We start from the raw sequence: 15,758 nt of genomic DNA, 5'->3' as shown, positions 1-15,758 counted from the left end.
TTGGTTATAGTTTGCTGGATGACTCCTTGATGGAGGGGGGGCACCTACTCCCCTTTCTTTAGTTTGTTTGGCCAAGATTTCCTTAGGTGCAGTTGGCCCATTCAACGATAGGTTGCAACATTCAAGGCATTAAGAACACATAACACAAAGTGGAGACAGGAATTGCCGGAAGGCTTGGGGGAGGGGAGTGAGGAAAGGTCACACCCAGGTTGGATGTTTGCTTGCAAAGCAATCCCAATCACTGTCTAAAGTGTGGGGTTCTAGTAAAGCAATTTAAACAATTCACAATTATAGTCATATCTTAATATAAGCAATGCATTAAAAGGGATTGGGAAAGAAAAATGCAGAGAAACAATTCCTGGGCTTAAGTTTTGATCACACGAGCAACTTGAGAGGGGTTTGCAAAAAACCCTTTATCAAATCCTAGATCTGGAGGTAGGGTGTATCAGCCCATTTGAAAGAATGCAAAAGGTAATGAAGAAGAAAAGGGAGGAGGGAGGGTTTGGAAGTTAACATTACCTTACCCTCCTGTAAGGAGATTCTAGCTGGTTTGAATTTGCTTCCTATCTTCACAGTGGAGACTATGTAAGATAGGTGGGGCTGAGAGAACCCCTAGGTACTGTGACTGGCCAGATGGCACTCAGCAGAAAATGTGGGAGCACGGAAATAATTCTGGTTTCACATATAAACCTGTGCTACGCCAATGTGGCAGTGTAGGCTCAGACAGACAAAGGAAAAGGTTCTCAAGGAAAAGCTTGAAGAAGAATTTTGAGGGTTTAAACTAAGATGGAGGTGGCTTAAAGCAGATTCCACTGGCATCCTAGGGAGCACACGAACTGTGTCCCTTTCAAGGCTGATACAATAATGGGTGAAACCTTTCAAGACATTGGCTTGCATTAAGTCAAGAGGGGGAAAGCTTTAGATTTAAAGACAAGAATATAGCTTTAGAGGCAATTGAAAAAATCCCTCTCATGGGGGGAGAACCTTAAGGGTCCTTTTTAAAGGGGCAAGACACACAGAACATACATAAGCATATGTAATACAATGAAGAGGTTTGCAATTTTGACTCAAGATCTTTCTTTCTCTCTTGTTGATGATCTTACTAATCAGGCATCCAGTGAAATTCATAATTTCATGCGCATTCTGATCCGGGGCGGCCAATCCACAAAATCAGAAGCACTAAGTCCAATCTTTTGCTGTATTCCAAATCTAATTCTTATGATGTCTGTACCTTTTGAGAGCTAAACACTTTTAGGCTGCAGTCCTAAAATAGTTTAAGCATCTCTATAGCACAGAATCATGCAAGATCCACTTTTATAAATTTGGTGTTGTCCCAAGCAAACCCATTGGGATTTCTCTGAGAGCATTTTAAACAAGGCAGTTCAATCATAATCTATAGCACGCAATTCAGTCAATATACATCTGACTGGAAAGGAAAATGGGGTTAGTCTTTTCTCCTAATTCTGTAGAAGGTGTATCCAAGCTGAATCATTTTTATTGAACATACAATTGGAGACATATCTAGAAGGAAATAACATGAGTTTAAACGTCCAGGCTTCTTGTCCTTCCCCCTTCCCAGGGGGGAGGGGCCGGCAGCTCCTCATTCTGCTGTGAAGGAGAAGGGAAAGGAGGGGCCGTTGGGGGAGTTTTGCAGGCCTTTGTTCTCTGTAAGCATGGTTCCAAACAGGCTCCATCCAGACTTTGGAGGCAACCACGTGTTGGATTCGTATGGAAATGGCTACACATGGATTTGGGAAGCTTACCTTCAGGATCTCAGGAGGCGGTTCCTTTACAGACTGGAATCCTGCACTTCTTGAGGTACTGACAATTTTGCTGTTACTGGGAGTTTTGAGCTTAGTTTTGAGCACATGTTCAGAGGCCATGCAATCTGGCTTTTGCATGGAGAAGCTGAGTGGATGGGGCCAAGGGGGCTTCTTCTTTATGAAGGACTCTAGGCTTAAGGCCATGATGCGAGTATCTTCCCCTTTCCATGCCTCCTTGCCCTGCAGATTGATTAATGGGCGTTTTGTGGAGGTTTCAAAACGGCAGTCCTCTTGGTTAGTGAGATGGACTGGGCATAGTGCCAGAATGTTGGCATTTTCTTCCGTCAGCATTTCTTTCTGCTGCAGAGCAGTGGTTATGCACTTTGCAGGGGCTTTGAAACGCGCGCCATTCTGTGGCGCTGACGGAGGCATGGTGACTTCAGAGAAAGAAGGAACGAGCAGGGCGGGAAATAGAAATGCAGAGGGGGAGCAGGCAATGAGATTCAGATCAGATGAACTTGGATTAGATTCAAGTGAAGGCACAGAGGCAGGAGGATTGAATGGAAGGCAGACATTGGAAGCAGATTGCTCTAGGGAAGGCTCACTCATGAGCGAAGGGGGAGAAGGAGGAGGAGGAGGCAGGCCAGCTGCAGAAGCAGAGTCAACGGGGGAGTTTGAATTAGGCAAAGCAGCAGGCAAGGCAGGAGGAAGACAGGCATTAGACTTAGCAGAAAGAGAAGATTCCAGGAGTGAAATTGAAGGTGAAAGGTCTAAAGGAGGGACATCTACGGCAGAGAAGCCGCAGACCTGCAGACTGAGGGCGACAAAGCATTGCCTCCACGTCAGTAGCAGTTATGCCGGCGCACAGGATTCCTCTTGCAGGATCTGCCCAACACGTTCTCAGTCCTCCAGATTCAATGTCCCCCTTTCAGGGTACCATGGACATTGCCTATCAATCTCCCCAACCAATTTGCGCAGATCCCTTTTCTTTACTGGGACTCTGGCGCTTTCCATCAGCGCTTTCAGTTCGCGGACGTGCTTGTCATAAGCAGTGCTTTGGCAAGCTCCCATACTTACCGTTGGTCCGTCGGACGAGAGAGAGAGTCCTAGAACGCGGGTCTGGGAGCATGTAGCTCCGGCAGACGAGGGGTACCCTTGGGGCCTATTCCAGGCGACGGTAAGCGGGTGGAGGTTGGAGATCCCCGGGTTTCAGGCACCAGCATGAAGTCGGCCCGCAGGGATCGCAAGGAAGAGGCGAGACGCGGTGATATCATCCGGTGGAGAGAGCCAGCGGCAGGAAGCGTGATCCATGGATCTGGCAACTCTGCCGTGCGCTAGTCCCTGGCACCTTTTATTAGGGTTTACAATAGGGGCGGCAATAGGGGCGGACCAGGAGGCAGGAGAATATCATATGATACATGACATCATGGGGTTGCCTACGTGCGGGAGGAAACGTTCGCGTCTGGGTCTAATCCATACCTAGGGGCAAGCGTCCCTTTGTCCCTTTGTCTGGGACATCTGGTGACCGTGAGTCAGGCATCTCATGACCTGTGACTCACGGGGCCTGGGGGACAGGTGAGCGTGTGCGCCCAGAAAGACACAGATGGCTTCAGGCTCTATCCCTGAAGACTGGAAGATGGCCAATGTCACACCAATCTTTAAGAAAGGATCTAGGGGGGACCCAGGAAATTACAGGCCAGTCAGTTTGACATCTGTTCCTGGTAAATTAGTAGAATCTATCATTAAAGATAAAATTATAAAACATGTAGAAAAGCAAGACCTGCTGAGAAAGAGTCAGCATGGCTTTTGCAGAGGCAAGTCCTGTCTTACAAACTTACTAGAGTTCTTTGAGGGTGTAAACAGGCATGTGGACAGGGGTGAACCGGTGGACATTGTCTACTTGGATTTCCAAAAGGCTTTTGACAAAGTTCCTCACCAGAGACTGTTGAGAAAACTCAGCAATGAAGGAATAAGAGGGGAAGTCCTCCTATGGATTAAAAACTGGTTGAGAAACAGGAAACAAAGAGTGGGTGTAAATGGGAAGTTCTCACAATGGAGAGATGTCAGGAGTGAGTGTCCCCCAAGGATCCGCTTTTGTTCGGTATACCAGTGCTCTTTAACCTATTCATAAATGACCTGGAGAGTAGGGGTGGGTAAGCGTGGTGGCCTAAGTTTGCAGGTATGATACCAGAATTATGTAGGGTGGTTTAAGAACCACAAAGGATCATGCGAAGAGCTCCAAAGCAGACCTTGATAGAATTAGGTGGAAGTTGGCTCAGAAATGGCAAAATGCAGTTCAATGTAGCAAAATGTAAGAGTGATGCACATAGGGGCAAAAAATCCAAACTTCACATTACACAGCTACTGGGAGTCAGAATTGCTATCAGTCACAGACCAGGAAAGGGATTTAGGCTGTCTTAGTTGATAGTTCCATGCCAGGAATGTCAACTCAATGCATGGCAGCTGTAAAAAAAGGACAAAACTCTATGCTGGAGATCATTAAGAAAAGGAATTGGATAAGCAGAAACTGCAAAGATTGTCATGCCCTTATATAAAGCAGTAGATGCTGACCGCATTCTTGGGAGTACTGTGTCCAGTTCTGGTCGCCCGCGATCTCAAAAGGATATTGAGGAGATAAGAAAAAGTGCAGAGAAAGGGCAACAAGGGTGATTGAGGGACTGGAGCACCTTCCCTATGAGGAGAGGCTGCAGCGTTTGGGACTCTTTAGTTTGGAGAGGAGGCGGCTGAGGGGGGATATGATTGAAGTCTACAAAATTATGCATGGGGTAGAAAATGTTGACAGAGAGAAATTTTTCTCTCTTTCTCACAATACTAGAACCAGGGGGCATACATGGAAAATGCTGGGGGAAGAATTAGAACTAATAAAAGGAAACACTTCTTCACGCAACGTGTGATTGGTGTTTGGAATATGCTGCCACAGGAGGTGGTGATGGCCATTAACCTGGATAGCTTTAAAAGGGCCTTGGGCAGATTTATGGAGGAGAAGTCGATTTATGGCTACCAATCTTGATCCTCCTTGATCTGAGATTGCAAATGCCTTAACAGACCAAGTGATCGGGAGCAACAGCCGCAGAAGGCCATTGCATTCACATCCTTCAGGTGAGCTCCCAAAGGCACCTGGTGGGCCACTGCGAGTAGCAGAGAGCTGGACTAGATGGACTTTGGTCTGATCCAGCTGTCTTGTTCTTATGTTCTTATGGCACAGGCATTCCATGCGCTCTTTCTGAGGTTCTGCTGGGTTCGCGGGGCTCATCCCTACACATATCAAAATCATTAAAATTCACAGAAAGCCAAAAACAACTACATAAAATTTGAAATAAGTAATAAACATTAAACTCAAATGAGAAATCAGCTGAAGTGAAAGCTGTTATATAGCAGTTAGAACAATATGTGATTCGATTGAATGTATTGCTAATGCAAGCAAGGTGGAACCCAGGGGGGGGCTTAGCAGAGGCCAACTGGAAGCCCTGGAGGCAAAAAAAACCTGGAAGTTGGATTCCCTCCCCAAGTGGCGGACCACCCCAATTCATGACCAAAATTTTTTTTGCACCAGGTCATTGGTGCCTGCAAGAGAGGTGCATTTTGGACATATCGGCACCATGATTTCAGTGGTTTATAATCTGGAGTCTGTCCTGATGGCACCCCCCAAGTTTGGTGCAGTTTGGTTCAGGGGGACAAAAAAAGTTATGGACCCTCAAAGGGGTGCCCCATCCCCCATTCTTTGCTAAGGAGATGGGGCTACACTTTTGAGGGTCCATAACTTTGGCCTCCCTGAACCAAACTGCGCCAAGCTTGGGGGTGCCATCAGGACAGTATCCAGATGATACCCTGAAATTTTGGTGTTGATACTTCCAAAAATGCGCCCCCTGCAGGAACAAAAATGCGCCCCCTGCAGGAACATCCCAGAAATTTAGCCAAGAATCTTTGTTCTGCATTGAGTTTTCTGCATTCTTGTCACTGGGGGTTGCAGGCTGTGGGGGGGGGCACATTTATGAAGGCACAGTCTCAAAACTTTCAGGGTCTCATCAGGAGACTAATGATACGCCCCAGGTTTGAGGTAGTTTGGTTCAGAGGGGCCAAAGTTATGGACCCTCAAAGGTGTAGATTCATGGTTATTTCATTTCAATTCAATTCAAAAATCATATGAAATGAGGAGAATCCCTGTGGATCCTCATTTTACCCAGGCCCCAAGGGGAGCAGAATCTGAGATTATGTATTAAGACAAAGTACTTTGGGGTACTCAGCAAGAAAGAGAAAATCTAAAACTGATTGGGGAGAATATTTGAAAGGAAGAGTGCAGGTTAGGAGAAGGATTGGACAACTACTTCCTGTCTCGTATTCTGGGGCTATATCCAGTCAATAGTGATAAACAGCTACTGACTCTAGATTTTTTTTAATCAATGTAACGGTGTATGAAGAAATCAGCTAGTTTTAAATATTTAATTCTGAAGGAAGAGAAAAAATTTAATTATGTTATGGAGACCTGAAGGATGAATTAGAAGGTCTTATCTTGTTCCAGAAATATTAGGGGGAAATGAGGAAGTAATCAGAATCATCATGTTTTGTACATGTGGTCTCATGTATCCTTAGCAGACTGATTATATTGAGTGCATGTACTTGATATTGGGCTTTACGACAGATTTGGGATTCTAAAGTGCCTCATCCTCTATGAGGCTCCCCGAGTGAATGAACTGAGGGAGATATTTTTGGTGATCAAGAACAAGAGATTGTTTGTCCTTTGGAACAGCTTTACAGAAAGCAGATTTGGACTTCTTGCCCATTAGAACTTCATTGTACTTATTTGAATTGACACCTGTATCCTTCCATAATCTCAGTCTGTTTTCTGTTTTGATAAAGTTAGGACTGGTTTAGTGAAGAAGTTTAAAATTGCAACATTTTTATGGATTGGCCTTTACCTGGTGAAGTTTAAGATTCTTAACATTTCAAAGGGTGATTCAGCCCCAAATATTTGATCAACCCTATAGTGTTCTAGAATGCCTCCAGAAATTCTTTGGTTTGTATTAGTCTGGGTTTATCTCTAGGATTGGAATCAGAGATTGATACAATCATTATTAAGTGTCCAATCTCACCAGTTAGAGCTCATGTTACTCCTGAGTGTCCCTCTCACTAGTTACTCCTGAGTATAATGAAGTTTTACTGACAGAATGAGTAGGGTGGAAACTACAGTAGAGGAAAGAAATTCTAGGGCAACATCTAATAGAACAAAGATTAAAGTTAATGTTGATAGTGTTAGCAAATACTGAAAACTTCATAATCACTATTTCATCTGCTCAGTAAAATTGTTTCAAGTAATATGTAATAGGGGGTGCGCCCGTGGCTGCATGCGGACTGTGTGCCTCCGAGGCAGGGCCAAAGCGGGGAGGTGTGGCGGGACCTAGCCCTTGCCGACCCGTCAAGGAAGCCCAGCGTCGTCCCGGCTGACAGGCCAGGCAGAGAGCCCGATCGCCGCAGCTCGCGGCTGCTGGGTGAGCAACGGCTGGCAGAGGCTGCAAGCACAGCTCTGCAGGCGACGTGACGGCAGGCAGAGGCAGGCTTGAGGGAACAGCCCCAATCAGGAGGGAACCTATTTAAGGAAGGAGGCGGGGAGAGGCAGGCTGACCCTTGAGGAAGAGGAGGGATTCTGAGAGCAGGGAGAGGAGAAACAGCGTGGGACAAGAGAAGAAAGAAGAGGGAGAGGAGGAGGAAGAAAGGAGAGCAGGGAAGTTGGGAGAGGGACTGCGGCCGGAGGAACACAGGGCGCAGAAGAGTGGAGGAGGAAGAGCCGGCTGCTCGCAGGCGTGTTTGTCACACCCGTGGGGCTGTCGGCTAACCCTGATGAAGCAGGTCATGCAAGCGAGAGGAGAGCTGCTACCTCCTGGGCGGCCACCCTGTGGTTTCGGCAGCTGGCAGTGAGCCCCAAAGACGGGGCCACTGGCGAGGAGCCCAACACCTCGGTTAGGAGACCCGGAGGGGCGGTTTGCCAGCCGGGCTGCAGAAGGGCAGAGAGCATACAATAATATTATCGAGAGTGCATTGGCTGCCGCTGACGGCTTACCCGGACTTCGCCAGCCGAGCGGAGACCAGCGGAGGTGACGGCGGGACCTGGCAGCAGCCGGCCGATCAAAGGGCAGCGTCGTCGGCAGGCCGTGACGTCGCAACATGACAAACGCGGCTGGCGGCTCGCAGCGCCTTCCTTCGGGCGACGGCGGCAGCGGCGGGCGAGGCAGGCGAACATTTAATCAGGAGAACCTATTTAAAAAAGGAAGAGGCGTGCATAGCGGGAAAGAGGAGGAGTTGCGAGCAGGAGAGGAGAAACGGCTGGGACGAGAGAGAGAGGAGAGGAAAAGAAAGGCGAGGGAGCGGAAGTTGGGGAGAGGAGGGACTACGGCGGAGAACACGGGCGCAGGAAGTGGAGGAGGAAGGCGGCACCTCGAAGGCGTGGTTATCTGCACCGATGGGGCTATGCGACCCAGCCACAGTGTAGGCAGGTCATGCAGCGAAGGCTGCTACCTGCCTCCTCCTGAAGCGGCCACCCGCAGCGGAACCGGCAGCTGGCGAGTGAAGGCCCCAAAAGACCGGGGCCACTGGCGAACCCAACACCACCTCGGTTAGGGCGGGAGGGCGGTTTTAGCCGAACTGCGAAGCGGGACGGGGAAGCATACAATGTAATTTCAGTTAGTCTTGGGATCTTAGATGATATTATTGATTTTTATTAAACTACTGTGACATGTTTACTAAATACTTGAAGATAAAATGTTAGGACTTGACAATTAGATCAGTAAAATCTACTTGACAGCTTGGCTGATGCAATCTTCCACCTTTCACCTAGTTTCAGGTGGGTGATGCCTTATGAGCTTCAGCACATCTAGTGTGGTGCATCACTACTCCCTGATTGGTTGTATGTCTCTCTATATATGCACAGAACAGATTTGCTCTATGCGGTGCTTTGCGTTTATCCAGTTGCTGCGCTGCACTTTCGGTCGAACTGTTTTGTGACTTTGGGAAAGCAAAGGAATAAAACCCTTTCTGTTGCTTTGAAGTGAACAGCGCCTGGGTTCCTCGCGTTTTCTTTTTCCTTAACTGCTTCTGCTGTTTACCACGGCGACTGCTGGAGTGAATCCTTCCTCAGAAGTTATGGGCCCAGCTCCTATGTGCTTCATTGATGAGTAACAGGTGAGTGTACTGCATGCTGTGTGACTCAGCTATTGCCCGTAGCTTCCACAATGTCCGGGTTGCTGTTTGAGAGGCTGAGATAGGCATAACTATGTGGCTTTGGAGCCAGAGAGATGCAAGACCTATCTCATTGCGTTGAGGACCATGTGGAATGTTATCTCTACCCTCCCAGCGGCCCCTACGGTTGCTGGCGACATGCAGATGAAAAGCCTGCGCATTAGATCTATTGTGCTAGCAGTGGAAAACTCACGGATTGGTTTATCTGCGAAGCTGAGACTGCAGCCAAAGGCATAGAGGGCGGACTTTGAAAGCATCTATCTGGCGATGAGTGCGGCAGGGGCAAAAGTCCTCCTCACCAAGACAACTCGTACAATCTCAGAAACTGAGGCCAGGAGAGATCTGTGTTTTGAGCATCTGAAGCAGATGTAATGTGAACTGTTTGCACAGCTGCATTGAAATCCGAAAGGATTTTACAGTTTGAAGACTCCCACAAAAGTTTATCTGTTGCTGTCGTCGCGTTGGATAGCAGCTGGGGACCAGATTGGTATGCCACGTTTCCAGGCGTCGCTGAGATCTGCGCTGTGACTTTTGGATTGCGTCACTGCCAAGCTGCTAGACCACTGAAGCAGAGGGACTACCAGCGCTCAGAGAGCGCGGGCTGAGAAATCATCGCGGAGGGATTTTTCCTTAACTGATTCTGCTGTCCCTGCGCTTCCTGCATATTGCTGTGAGAAAAATGTTTTCGTTGTGGGAATCCTGGCCATTTTGCAAGGGCCTTGTACAACGCTAAAAAGTGGCGCAGAGGAAGAAGACAAGTCACCTTGGAGAGAGTGAGGGGCTAACAGACAGGAATCACAAAGCATCTACTTTCTGAAGTAACAAGCAAGGGGAAGGGCTCCAACTCACTATGGCTCATTGACTCTGCTTGTTTCATGAGGCATATAGTTGAATAAGGAAAGTCTCTCCTTTGCACTGATCCGACCGATGGTGCCAACATGTTATTGAAACCCACGTTTGTTTCAGCTGATGGCTTTCTGCAGCAAAGGTGCAACTACGAGGATCAACGTTTGTTCCTGCTCATAAATGGCTCTCTGAGTAATGTATATTTTGTGCCAACTCATTTGAATTTTTGTTTGTTTAAAAGATGTTTGTAAGATTGACTAGCTGAGGGTTATGTGGTGGAATTCGTAGTGGGCAGACCTGTTCTTCATTAAGAAACAAAGGGAGGAGTCTGTGCCACGAGGTATACTGCAGAATAACCTTTAACAGCTAAATAACAATGTAGGACAAAGCGTGGCTAATGCAGTTAACAAACCTATGCATGATGACTGTATTCATTATATGCACCGTGTGCTAGGACATGCCAGTTTCAAAGTGCTAGGAAACATGTCCAGGTTGTGTGGTTTGAAAGCCAAGTCCTAACCTAATTATCTTGATTGTACTGTGTGCAGTAAGGCCAAAGTAAAGGCATTTCCTTCTGCAAGGAAAAGCACCAGACAGTCAGATAGGCCATTTGCTTTAATTCATGCAGACCTTGCTGGACCTTCTCCACAGCTGCTACTCCTCTCTGCTGGTTCCAGAGACTGAACTAAAGCCCCACCTCTCAGGACAAAAGCCCCACCTCTCAGGACAAAGAGGAACAAGAGATGAACTCTGTTAACCCCTGTTAAGCCCCACCTTCCAGATTCAGCAGCCTTAGCTCACACGAGCTTTACAAGGAGAAAAAGAGATAACCCCTGTTAAAATACACTGTTTTAAAAGCTGTGGCTTTGAGAAAAGCCCTCCAAAATGAACACCAGCGAGTGCTCTGCTCTTCCTGGCCAAGTCTTCCTCACAGCTGCTACTCCTCTCTGCTGGTTTCAGAGACTGAACTAAAGCCCCCACCTCTCTCAGGACAAAAAGCCCACCTCTCCAGGACAAAGAGAGGAAGCAAGAGATGAACTCTGTTAGCCCTGTTTGTTAAGCCCCACCTTCCAGATTCAGCAGCCTTAGCTCCTCCACAAGCCTTACAAGGAGAAAAGAGATAACCCTGTTAAAATACACTGTTTTAAAGCTGTGGCTTTGAGAAAAGCCCTCCAAAATGAACACCAGCAGGTCACTCTGCTCTTCCTGGCCAAGTCTTCTCCACAGCTGCTACTCCTCTCTGCTGGTTCCAGAGACTGGAACCAGCAGAGCTAGGTATAAAGCTAGGCTTGTCGCCCAGGGGTTTGTGCAAGACCGTTTGCTGAATTATGACCAGACCTATTCCCCCACAGCACGACCAGAGTCTTTGAGAGCTATGCTTGCATTAGCTAGTAAGAAAGGCTTTATGGTGAAACATTATGACTTCCAGTGTGCTTTTTTGAATGCTAAGTTGAAGGAAGCAATTTATCTGAAACCTGCACCAGGGTATGAAGAAGCAGACCCAAATACTGTTTATCTTTTGCATGCGTTCTTTTGTAGTGGTTTTAAAACAAGCTGGTGCTAACTTGGTATGATGAACTGAACAGTACATTGGGTTTAAACTGCACAGGGTTTAGAGAGAGTCTTATTTGCTGATGCATGCTTATACATCAGGGGAACTAAAAAGAATCAAGAGGATCATTCTTTCTTTATGTTGGATGACATATATGTGTGGGCCAGTACCAGAATCTAAACAACAATTTGACAAATTGTACAAAACAACTCAGTGACATGTATGTTCATAAAGGACTTGGTTTTATCAAACATTACTTGAGTATTGATGTCATATCTACTCCAAAGCAAGGTTATCTCACTGAGTCAGAAAGAACAAATAAATGGTGGTGCGCCAAGACTTCTTAGATTGTCAAAGGCTCGAAGGGTTGCCACAACACCACAATGTCCCTAGACTTTCCAGAAAGTTAGTGAAAGTGAGGAGTTCAACAATCCTGAACTGCACAAATCCTGTTGTAAGAAGTAGTCTCCTACATATATCTAACTGGACACGCCCAGACATAAGCGTTTGCTGATTGAAGGTAAGCTGTGCAGAAAAAAACTAGCTTAAAGCCTAGCAAACATGATAGGGAGGGTGTTAAGCGTGTGGATTTAGGTACTTAAAAGGAACTGCTGATGATGGTTTACTGATCCGAGATCCAGTCGCCAAAGCACAGAGTTGCGATGCTATTGCGAATAGATTTCATTTGCAGACCTGTGGTGACAGGGAAGTCCTGTACTGGATTTTGTCATTTCAGTATGGTGATGTAGCCTATCACACCTGCAATGCGTTCTAGAAAACAGACCACGAAATCAGCCTGTCCACTTCTGAGGCTGAGTTCTGCGCATTGTCCGAAACGTGTTCAGAACTACTTTGGGTTGAGACACTGCTAACTGAGTTAGGTGAATCCATAAAGAAGCCTATAATCGTGTTTGATGATTCACAAACCTGCATCGCATTAGCAGAAACTGCAAACATGAAGACAAGAACAAAGTACATAGGAGTAAAGTACCAGAATGTTAGAGAACTAGTACAGAATGGAACTATTCAACTTACCTATGTTGAGACAGAGCGAAATGTTGCTGATGTGTTTACTAAAGCTGTGTCACAGAATAAGCATCAGACAATGTTAGAACAGCTGAAAGTAATAAAGGTACTGTCATAGTAGTTTTTGGAAGGGGTGTTAGGACTTGACAATTAGATCAGCAAAATCTACTTGACAGCTTGGCACGATGCGAATCTTCCACCTTTCACCTAGTTTTCAGGTGGGTGATGCAACCATGACTAAGCACATCTAGTGTGATTGCATCACTTCACTCCTGATTGGTTGTATGTCTCTATATATATGCACAGAACAGTTTGCTCTATGCGTGCTTTGGTTATCCAGTTGCTGTGCTGCACTCGGTCAGACTGTTTTGTGACTTTGGAAACAAGGAATAAAACCCTTCTGTTCTTTGAAGTGAACAACGCCTGGGTTCCTGCGTTTTCTTTTCCTTAACTGCTTCTGCTGTTACCACGACCGCTGCTGAGTGAATCCTTCTCATAAAATTCCTTGCATCTGATTGGCCATGATATTATTGTGGTTGACAGTATTCATGCTTGAGGTTCCACTGCTTTTGCTTACATGAATTTCAGGTGCTGCCACTTGGGAATGTTTTTGTTCGCTCACATAAGCCTTGGGTGACTGAGGTCAGGGCTATGCCACTCAGAAACCACTTTCCACTGAATTATCAATGTGGCTCCCCAGTGCATGGAAGAACTGTGCCTCCTGTACCACAATTTCACAACATTGGCTTGAAAGAGTTGTTAAAGGATTTCTGGCTGAGTCTCTTCTTTTGAATGGATGCTGCAAATATCCTTTACTTCCTACCTGAAGGTGCTTTTTTCCTGTGCTCATATCATGGGCCTATCTGGGCCCTGCTTGTACATTGGGGGGGAAAACAAATTATTACAAAGATGCTGTGAAAAACAAACAATATAAAAGACTGCCTCGAGAAGAACACAAAATAGCATCAACTGTGTCTATCCAAACTAATTGAGATGCTATGTTTTTATACATTTATTCTGTATATGATTTTTTAACATTGTATTGAAGTGTTTCCTGGCTCTGGCTGAGGAAGCATAGAGTATAAATGTAATAAATACATCTAATATGACCTCATAGTTACCCTAATAGTTCAAGTAGTTCATTGGCACCAGATGATCCTTCCATAAATGAAGCCATAAAGATGTCACCTGAAAAAATATATTTGTTAAAAAATCTAAAGATGTTTTGCTACTTGCCACTAGTATCAATTATGCATGCTTTTAATGACCCAAAAGTAATTTAGATATAATTCACTCTAAGTTTTGACAGATGGAAAATGGTAGACTTATTTTATGACACGCTGATAAGAAACAACATGATACCAATACTGATACTAAACAAGCCAGTGAATATTGCTATGTAGATGTGTTAGAGTTAAAAACTCAGGGAAAATACAATAATTAGTTTGGAAAAGATCTTGAACACTTCCTTGTATTATGGGAATATGGAGGAAAGAGAGAATGACGATTTACAAAATATTATCAGCGAGAACATATGTTTATAGTCTAAGATTTTGAGGTACCACTATGCAGAATTGTTGATCAGCTATTTTCAAGACTGTACAAGTATGCTGTATTTCAGATCTGAAAGTTTCACAGTAGCCTTTCAGTTATTTTAAATTCAGCACTCCTGCATGAAATCCATGCCCAAATAAAGATGCCTACTAATTAGGTGGGGGCGGGTATCTGTTTTTAGCATGCAGCAGTCACTTAATGGACAGAACTCAGAATGTGAAGCTTTTCCTTGCAAATTACCTGAAACATTGCCTGGAGTATCAGAAACCAGTACCACCTTCTCCATATGCATTTAAATCCTCTTGCAATGTGGTCATATCTCCTGTAGGGACAGTTGTTTGTTCTACAGTAAATGTATTCCCCATAAATCTGTTGACTGTTCTGCTATTAGGCAAGGAACATTAAAAGTCCATTTCTGGTTGTATGAGTTTTATATATATAAATGCAGCCATTTGTTGCTCGTTCAAAATACACATTCCCTTTCAAATATGTTCAGTTTGGCATGTACAAAAATATAAGAGAATTACATGATGCATTTTCAGTAAATACATCATTTACATGATGCATTTTCAGTAAATACATCATTTCTATGTGCAAAAAAAGAGCAATTAGTGTATGGATCATCTCGTGTTACTAATTATATATATGAATTATACATGCCTTCTCCTACACAGAAGTGACAGATATAGGGGACTGATAACATTCCTTATAATTAGCACAACTACAGGGGAAGAAATTGGTAAATTATCACTAAGGCTCAGCACCCCAACGTTTATTTTTAGGACTCAAGGCTGAACTGGTGATGTTAGAAAAATGTGAAACCAGTGTCTGGAGGGCCCTGTTTCAATCTCCTCTTGTGCCATGGAAGTTCTGTGGGTAACCTTGAGCTAGCGTCACTTTCTCAGCCCAACCGACCTCACAGGCTTGTTTTGAAGATAAAATAGAGGAGCAGTGACTGATGTAAACTGCTTTGGAATACACTGTTACATTCCAAAGGTGGTGTATAAATTAAGTATAAAGACTTCAGTACAAGGACATACGTAAGGGTGGGGTTCTTGTGTTCAACTCCTCCATTACATGTCTGAAGCTCCCCCCTTCGTTTGTGTTTTTTTGGTATTTTTAAGTGTTTTTCAGTTTTTGGTCTTCAGGGGGTGCATTTTTTAGGATAGCAGCACCAAAATTTCAGGGATTTGTTGGGAGACTCTCCTGATGATATCACCCAGGTTTGGTGATGTTTAGTTCAGGGGATCCAAAGTTACGGACTCCCAAAGGGGGTACCCCATCCCCCATTGTTTCCAATGGAAGCTAATAGGAGATGGGGGCTACACCTTTGAGGGTCCAGAACTTTGGACTCCCTGAACCAAACTTCACCAAAACTGGGTGGTATCATCAGGAGAGTCTCCTAAAGATACCCTGAAAATTTGGTGCTGCTAGCTTAACAATTGCACCCCTGATAGCAGGCACCCCCCAAATTTCCCCAGATTCTCCTTTTAAATCCACCCCCTTTGGCATGGATTTAAAGGGAGAATGTGAGGTCCCCAGTTTAAATGTTGAAAGTGATACTGTTTCAGGGTGGGGGAGAATCCACCCCCAAACAGCATCACTTTCAATGTTGTTTTAACTGGGGACCTCAGATTCTCCCTTTAAGGTGGATTTAAAAGGAGAATCTGGGCTCCCTAGTTTAAACACCATTGAAAGTGATGCTGTTTGGGGGTGGATTCCAGCATCACAGATTTTGCACCGGGCTCCATTTTCCTTAGCTACGC

This window comes from Sphaerodactylus townsendi, linkage group LG06, assembly GCF_021028975.2.
Source record: "Sphaerodactylus townsendi isolate TG3544 linkage group LG06, MPM_Stown_v2.3, whole genome shotgun sequence".
Taxonomy (NCBI): domain Eukaryota; kingdom Metazoa; phylum Chordata; class Lepidosauria; order Squamata; family Sphaerodactylidae; genus Sphaerodactylus; species Sphaerodactylus townsendi.
This window is presented reverse-complemented; position numbering follows the sequence as displayed.